Raw genomic sequence first — 7,744 nt, 5'->3', positions numbered from 1 at the left:
CTTTCATTACATAAAGCATTTACACTATGACTAAACTCGACTGACGATATCGAGTTAATACAACTATTACTAGAAGAACTACTAACCCTATGTGACTCTACTTCATCAGAAGAATCATCTTTATTTTCTACATAAAGGAAATTACTTAAATAATTACGCAAAGTTACCAGGTAGTCGAAAACTTCTTCAACCTGGTCCATAGGGCAATCTTCAAGAGAGACAATCCCAACCAGTAGGAGTGAAATTCAACTCTGGGTAGCGCAACTTCATGGACAAACCTTCCAAGGACAAGTAACAACCTTCAATATTATAAGAGTTCAGTGTCCTGTCGACATTCAAAGGTTTTAATTTAGGATTATACATCCTGAAATCAACATGCAATTGTTCGACATAAAGGTTCGAATATGCCTTAATGACTTCAGGCTTGCCATCCTTCGACCAAAGAAGCACACTTTGATGCACAGTAGAAGGTACACCCCTACACCGTGGATCCAGTCTCTCCCCAATAAAGCATTATAACTTGCTTTCGTGGCACCACCACGAACACAGTATTTTGTTCGGATGATCCAACCTTTACAGTCATAGTAACCAGCCCTTTTGCTGGAGTTGAAGCCCCACTAAAGTCTGTCACAGCAATGTTTGTGGGGACCGAATCATCAGGATGCTTTCCCACCTTCATTAACATCCTCTCGCGCAAAAGACTGATTGCTGCCCCACCATTGATTAAGACTTTGTTTACTTTGATCCCACTCAAAGTGGTGGTTATATGGAGCTGGCGAAGATGAGACATTTGTTTTTCAGTAGGCCAAAGAAAATACCCCGGCTCATCTTCAATTCGAATAAAGGAAAAAGCTTCCTCAACCTCCACATCATAATCTTCTTCTAGGTCACCTTCATATTCTCCCAGATATTCAGTTGGAATTATTAAAATTGTTCCAACCATATCATCATCCCCCTCTTCGAAGTAATCTTCCTCGACATCAACTTCTTTGCCTTTGTCAACCCTTGAAGATTGAGCTATTGCTTTGCCTTTTTCCATCTTTGCGGGAGATGGAATTTCCTTCGGACAAGTCTCTCCATCTGAAGGAAAGACAATTCGGGAATGTACAGAAGGCGTTGTCCCCTTGCTTACTTCCACCTGAGGCTTCTTATTCTGATTGAAATTTCTTCTTCCTCCTCTACCTCTTGGATATCCTCTGGCTCGACCACGATAGTAGGGATATTAGTTTTGAGGAGGTCCCCGATGTCCCCACTGTGGGTTACATCGATAAAGAGCGTCCCGTTTCTGGAACTCATAGCAGTTTCGAATCCACTGAATATCTATAGCTTGAGATCGGCTTAAAGGTGTAGCTGTATTTTATTGAGGGGCCTTAGAACTCTGACACTCGATGCGCCGAATTGGTTGCCTTTGGCGAGCCTGCTCTTCTCTATGAGCCAATTCTTTCTTCATCCTCTCCTTTTTGAAAATTGCTGCTGCTTCAGCATCAAAAATAGCATTACACGGTGGTCACAGAGATACGTCCCGGTCTTTGATCTTTTGCTGAACTAGAAAGTCCAACAAAATGTTTCCTGCTTGGGGATACACAGATCAGACTTGTGACTCATAATCATCAAGAGCCACATCAAAATCATATGACATTCCAACCATGTTCACTCTGAAACATGGTTCAACGAAACTCGCATCAGCATCGAAGGGATCAACATCAACCTTCATTTCCTTCTTGCCATCATCAAACTTCAACCGTCCCTCCATTATAGCTTCCTGAATTAAATCCCTGAAACGAACACAACTGTTAGTCGAATGACTGGTTGCTTGGTGAAATTTCCAATAAGGTTTCCCATTTAAATTTTTCACCAAAAATAAGGTTCTACCCTCAAGCAAAACTAATTGTTTATCTTTAAGCAACACATCGAAAATCTGAACAGATTTCGAAATATCAAAACTGTATTTCTTTCCACTTTTTAGTTTTGAATCATTTGACTTTTCATTACTAGGAAGCTTTTTAAGTAAAAAGCAAACATATGGAGGACCATTCTTAAGTTCAGCCAAATTGACTTCTGTTTCAAAATCGAGTTCCTCCTCTGAGAACTCCATAGTCATATAAGCAACTTTCTCTTTTCGAGTAAAAGGTTTACTCTTCGATCTTTGGTCATTTCTATATTTTTCCTTCTCTTTTTTCATGAGTTCGGTTTGACAAACCTTTTTAGCTAAATGGGCTAAATCAGGGATATGCACATTAAGCAACTTTCTGCGCATATAAAATCCTAACCCCATAGTTGCTATTTTAACCACTTCGCTCTCAGGTAAGGAAACATATCATCTACTTCTAGCGTTCTTAAAATGTATCATATAATCAACAATGGTTTCACCATCTTCACGTTTCAGAGCCACTAAATCAGTAACTGTCACATTCATTTTCCCTCGATAGAACTGAGCGTGAAAAGCAGTTTCCAACTGATTCCATGTCGTTATTGAATTTGGTCTAAGATTCGAAAACCAAGTAAATGCATTATTTGTTAACGAAGAAGGAAAAAACTTCATTTTCAAATTTTCATCACTGGCTGAATTTCCAATCTCAACTAAATATCGGGCAACATGTTCAGTAGTTGACTCTCCAACTTTATCAACAAACTTTGTGATTATCTTTGAATTTTTCACTCCTCTTGGCACTTCAGCCATTTGAACAACTTGGGGGAAAGTAAACACAAAGTGAGGTCGATTCATAAAACCTACATTCAGACCAATTCGATTAAGTACTTCTTCCACAATTCTGGTGACTTGATAACGTTCACCGCCATGATTAGTACGTAATCTGGCTAGAAAATCATCAGCATTTTGACCTCGGGAAATCACATGAGGATTTTCTCGATTAAAAACATTGTTTTTATTTTGAAATACATTTTCGAATCCTTCATTATTTCCCCTAGCATTATACCCTTCACCTTCGTCATAATCTACGATTCGAGCAATTCGTTCGACCTGTCTAACAAGACGTTCGAATTTTAATTTGTAATCAGCCATCATAGGATTTAGAATTATGATAATTTGTTGAGTCAATAAATTGACTAAGTCATTATGACTTTCCTCTACTTGTTGTCGATATACTGCCATTGAATTAGCGGCATTCGAAGTAGAGCCCACATTATAATCACGAGAATACTTGGAATGCTGTTGTGAATTTTGAGCATTATTCACCCCACTTGTACTCCCAAAATGAATATGAGGAGCAAAACCACTCACTGGTGGAGTATAAGCAGGAGGAAGACCATAAGGAGGCCATCCAGTGGTTAATGGGGGCTGAATTGGTGGTACTATACCACGAGGACAAATATTACGTCCAACATTTCCAGTCTGTACAGCAGTAACTGCTATACTTTCACTTCTAATCGCACCCTCCAAACGTGAATTCACGTCCGCAGATTGCATAGTTACTGGTATGATGTCATTGGTAGTCGAACCACCATTCACATTTGACAACTCATTAGCCATGTGAATGATTTTTCCACTTCGCAATCGCATACACCAATTGACACTAAAATATTAATTTAACACACTTCAATTTTTAAAACTGTCCCACCGATCGTGCCAATTTGTTTTGTCAATTTTTAGAAAATCGATGGTGGTTCGATATCTAATGATCTGGGAGCGAAACCTACTCCTCTTTGCAGGTACCAGTTTTTTAAAAGTGCATCAAAGTGTTTTTGATTAGACAAGTGTTGAAAATAAAAAATAAATTGAAGTTCGTAAAAAGATAAAGAAAGTTTAAAACCATAAATTCGAAAAAGGTAAATGAATGAATCGAAAGCGTTTGCGTTGAACTTAAAAGAAAGCAGTAAAATACCTTCGACTGAGTCAAAGGGCTTTGACATGAAACTTAAAGATGTTGAAATGTAAATTGAACATTGAAATTAAAGAAATGCTTGAAAGATAAATTTGTTTAAAAAATAAAGTTTACAGGAAGATAAATTGAAAGAGTAAAAACATGGAAGGAATCCTACAAAAAAGAGACTCGATCGTAGACTCAGGAATTCGTTGGGGATATGAGTATGCTGGAGTGTTTTCTGAGTTAAAGTTCCAACCCTTATTCTCTAAAACTTTCTAGTATTTATAATCTACTTCTGTAACTGATAATTAATTACAAGATACAATCTTGTATACACACTCCATGGTAACCATTCCCGCCCTTTTGGCCAATAAACGTCCATTTTTATAAATACCTCACGTGGTAAAAGCCTTCAACTCCTCCACTACCGTAACTGCTCGATCTGCTTATTCGAATATCTTGTTCAATTACTTGTCTCGAATATCTGTCCAGCTAGATTCGTCCGATTTGCTAGAGCATTTCAAAATCGAACCTGCGTTAAGTACCTCCAACTAATACCTACACATGCATCTTTTCGACAACTACTTATATTTTTGACTTCTTCACTACTTCGAATTAACTCACCTTAATCGAAAATATTTTTTGATTAACAGAGTCTATTAAGATAGTTAATGGGATTACATATCCTAACTTTCAAAATGCTTTCTATTCATTAGGACTACTGTGTGACGATAGAAAATTCATTGCAACTATTAATGAGGTTTAGTCATCAATTGAGAAAACTATTTGTGATGCTATTAATATCTAATAGTGTTAGCAAACTAAATTGTATATGGAATGTAATGTAACTTGAGCATTATTGGCTGACAAATACTATATAAGAGGAGAATAATATTGAAAAACCAAGGATTTCATTATGTGGTAAATTATTATCACATGTAGGACTTTACTTGCCAAAATAAGTGTTCACCCATGGACAACTTTACGTTGTTTGGTCAAGAGTTAAGAGTCACAATAGGCTGAATGTTCTAATTCTAGACGAAGATAATAATCCAACGTCATCAACAACAAATGTCATGTTCAAAGAAGTTTTTAATAATATTCAGGTAAGAAAATTAATATTCTCATTTTAGTAACATGTTATGATTTACACTTTTGTACAAATATTTGTCGTAAATATAAATAATTTATTTATAACTATACTTTCAAACTTTAAATGAAATGTGAAACATAGAGCACGAAATCATATGACAATTGTTTATATAACGAGGTTAGTAAAATATTAGATTATTGATAACCTTTTGTTAGTCTTTTGATATAAAGTTCAGTGAAAAAATTGACATGCTATTAATATAGTTATATATGTTCTTATTTTTTCAGGTCTTTTTTCTTATGGTTCAAGAATATTATAGATTTCAAATGGTTTCATTTGCATTTTACACTACAACATTTTCGGCCTATGGCCACGGTTTTTTTTGTCACGGTAAAAAACCGTGACCATAAAAGGTCTATGGTCACGGTTTTTTACCGTGACCAAAAGAAAAGGGGCTATAGTCACGATTTTAAAAAAGGGTGGCCATAGAGTACCTATGGTCACGGTTTTTTAAGAAAGGGTGGCCTAAAAAGGTCTATGGTCACGGTTTTTTATAGTGACAAAAAAGGGTCTATGGTCACGGTTTTGGTGGTGACCTAAAGAGGTCTATGGTCACGGTTTTTAGGGGTGACCTAAAAGGGTCTATGGTCACGGTTTTGGGGATGACCTAAAGAGTTCTATGGTCACGGTTTTTAGGGGTGACCTAAAAGGATCTATGGTCATAATTTTTCAAAAAAGAGTGACCTAAAGGGGTCTATGGTCACGGTTTTAGGAGGGTGACCTAAAGGGGTCTATGGTCACGATTTTTGGGGTAACCTAAAGGGGTCTATGGTCACGGTTTTTTGGAGTGACCTAAAAGGGTCTATGGTCACGGTTTTAGGAGTGACCTAAAGGGTTCTATGGTCACGGTTTTAAGAGGTAATGTAAAAAGGTCTATAGTCACGATTTAAGGGGTGATCTTTGGTCACAGTTTTTTTTATTTTCTTTAAAACCCCAACCGTAAATGGTGCCATTTTGACCCTAATTTCCCCCTCCCCCCAATTTTTCCTTCGTTCATTTAGCCCTTTTGTTTCATTTCATAAACTCTTAACAAAGATTTCTTCAAAAAAAAAAAAAAATAAACTCTTAACAAAGAAAATAAAAAGAAGAAAACCATCGAGCCCTAACGCCTTTCTCCTTAACGTGACCCTTCTTCTTCCTAACCCCATTTCCCAACTCATCCATGGAGCCTAACCCTCTCTCCCAGTCATGCACTCTCCTCCCCTTAGGCACGGCGCCACCCTGACCAGCAACCGTCACTACTCACCAGACTCAGAGACACCTTGGCCCGCGACAGAACTCTTTGTTTGACTGACGACGGTGACGATTGACGATGGACGAGTGATAACTGATGACTGATAGTGCTTCTCTAGTAAATAGAACTGAACTGAATTGAGCATATTAAATGGACCAAGAAAGGTCTTGTTCCAGTTTTGACATTTCTTTTTCCTCTTTTATTTTGGTGGTCCAGTATTGACGCTTTGCTGCTTGCTGATTACTGGTTTGACTGCCTGCTTCTCGATTATGACTGCCGTTTTTCTACTTGGTCCGGTCATCTTCTTCTTATCTGTTAGCTCTGCCATCTCTTCTCTGCTCTCTTCTCCGGTCGTCCTCTTCATCTCTTCTCAAGTAAATAATTAATTATTATAATTAATTAATATTTTGATTAGGGAATATGGATTTTGACTATCAGAACTTCTGACTAGGGGTGTGGGTCTTGATTTTGATTATTAGAACTTGTGATTAGGGATGTTGTTTTTGATTATCAAAACTTCTGAATATTAGGGCTATTGATTATTGTTCTGTGTAGCATTTTTTCTGATTTGTTACTTGTTTTTTTATTTTGTTCAGATTAGTAATTTAGTATTATTAGAACTTCAAATTAGGTTGTATAGCTAAATCAGTAAAAAAACTGAAATATGTACGATTGGTGGTTTTGCAATTAAACTCTTGTGAATTACCTAAATTTGTGTAAGCTCTATGAGTTTCGTTGAACTCTTGATTATTACCTTGAAACTATGAAATTGGTGAAAGGGGCATGTGGGGTGTGTTATGCTTAAAACTTTTAATTGGGAGACATTCAAAGTTCAAAGCACATGCAGAATGGCTTAGACATTCATGTAATTTAACTCTCTCTCTGTCACTCTTTGTTGGATTGGCATCACCTGAACTTGCGCCATGGGGCAGGTGCTTCATTTGTTATGATGAATGTCAAATTAAAATCAAAGTTAATACTATTTCAAAAGTTCATATTTATGTTGACTTCCTTTCATAGCTTTATACATTGGATGGCTGGAGCTTTATACTTCAGAAAATTGTTTCAAACACCCCATTCTGGATAATGTAAATAGTTGTAGAAGACTGCATTAAATCAAACTGCTAAACACTAAACGAAACTGAATGGGAGGCTAGTGACTAATTTCCCAATGATGACTACAAGTTCTAAATATAAGGGGGGAAGCGGAGATGCAAATGTTATGCAACATGTTTCTTTATATGTAGTGTAAACTGTAAAAGAGCCCTCTTTCCTCTGAGATTTTCTGTTGGCACTAATTATTACAATTTTTGTTGTGGTTGATTGACACCCTTCTTCTGCATGTTCATGATAATATTATGTTTTGCATGAATTTCAAGCAATTTCCTTTGAGCATTGAACATGCTATTTTTATATTGTGTGCAAAATTTTTTCAGCTTCCTCACTTTTTGATGACCTGCTCTTCTTCTTCTAGCTCCATTTGTTCTACATAGTATGCTAGCTCTAGTACTGGGCCTACCACTTAACCTAAAA

This window comes from Arachis stenosperma, chromosome 6, assembly GCF_014773155.1.
Source record: "Arachis stenosperma cultivar V10309 chromosome 6, arast.V10309.gnm1.PFL2, whole genome shotgun sequence".
Classification (NCBI taxonomy): domain Eukaryota; kingdom Viridiplantae; phylum Streptophyta; class Magnoliopsida; order Fabales; family Fabaceae; genus Arachis; species Arachis stenosperma.
This window is presented reverse-complemented; position numbering follows the sequence as displayed.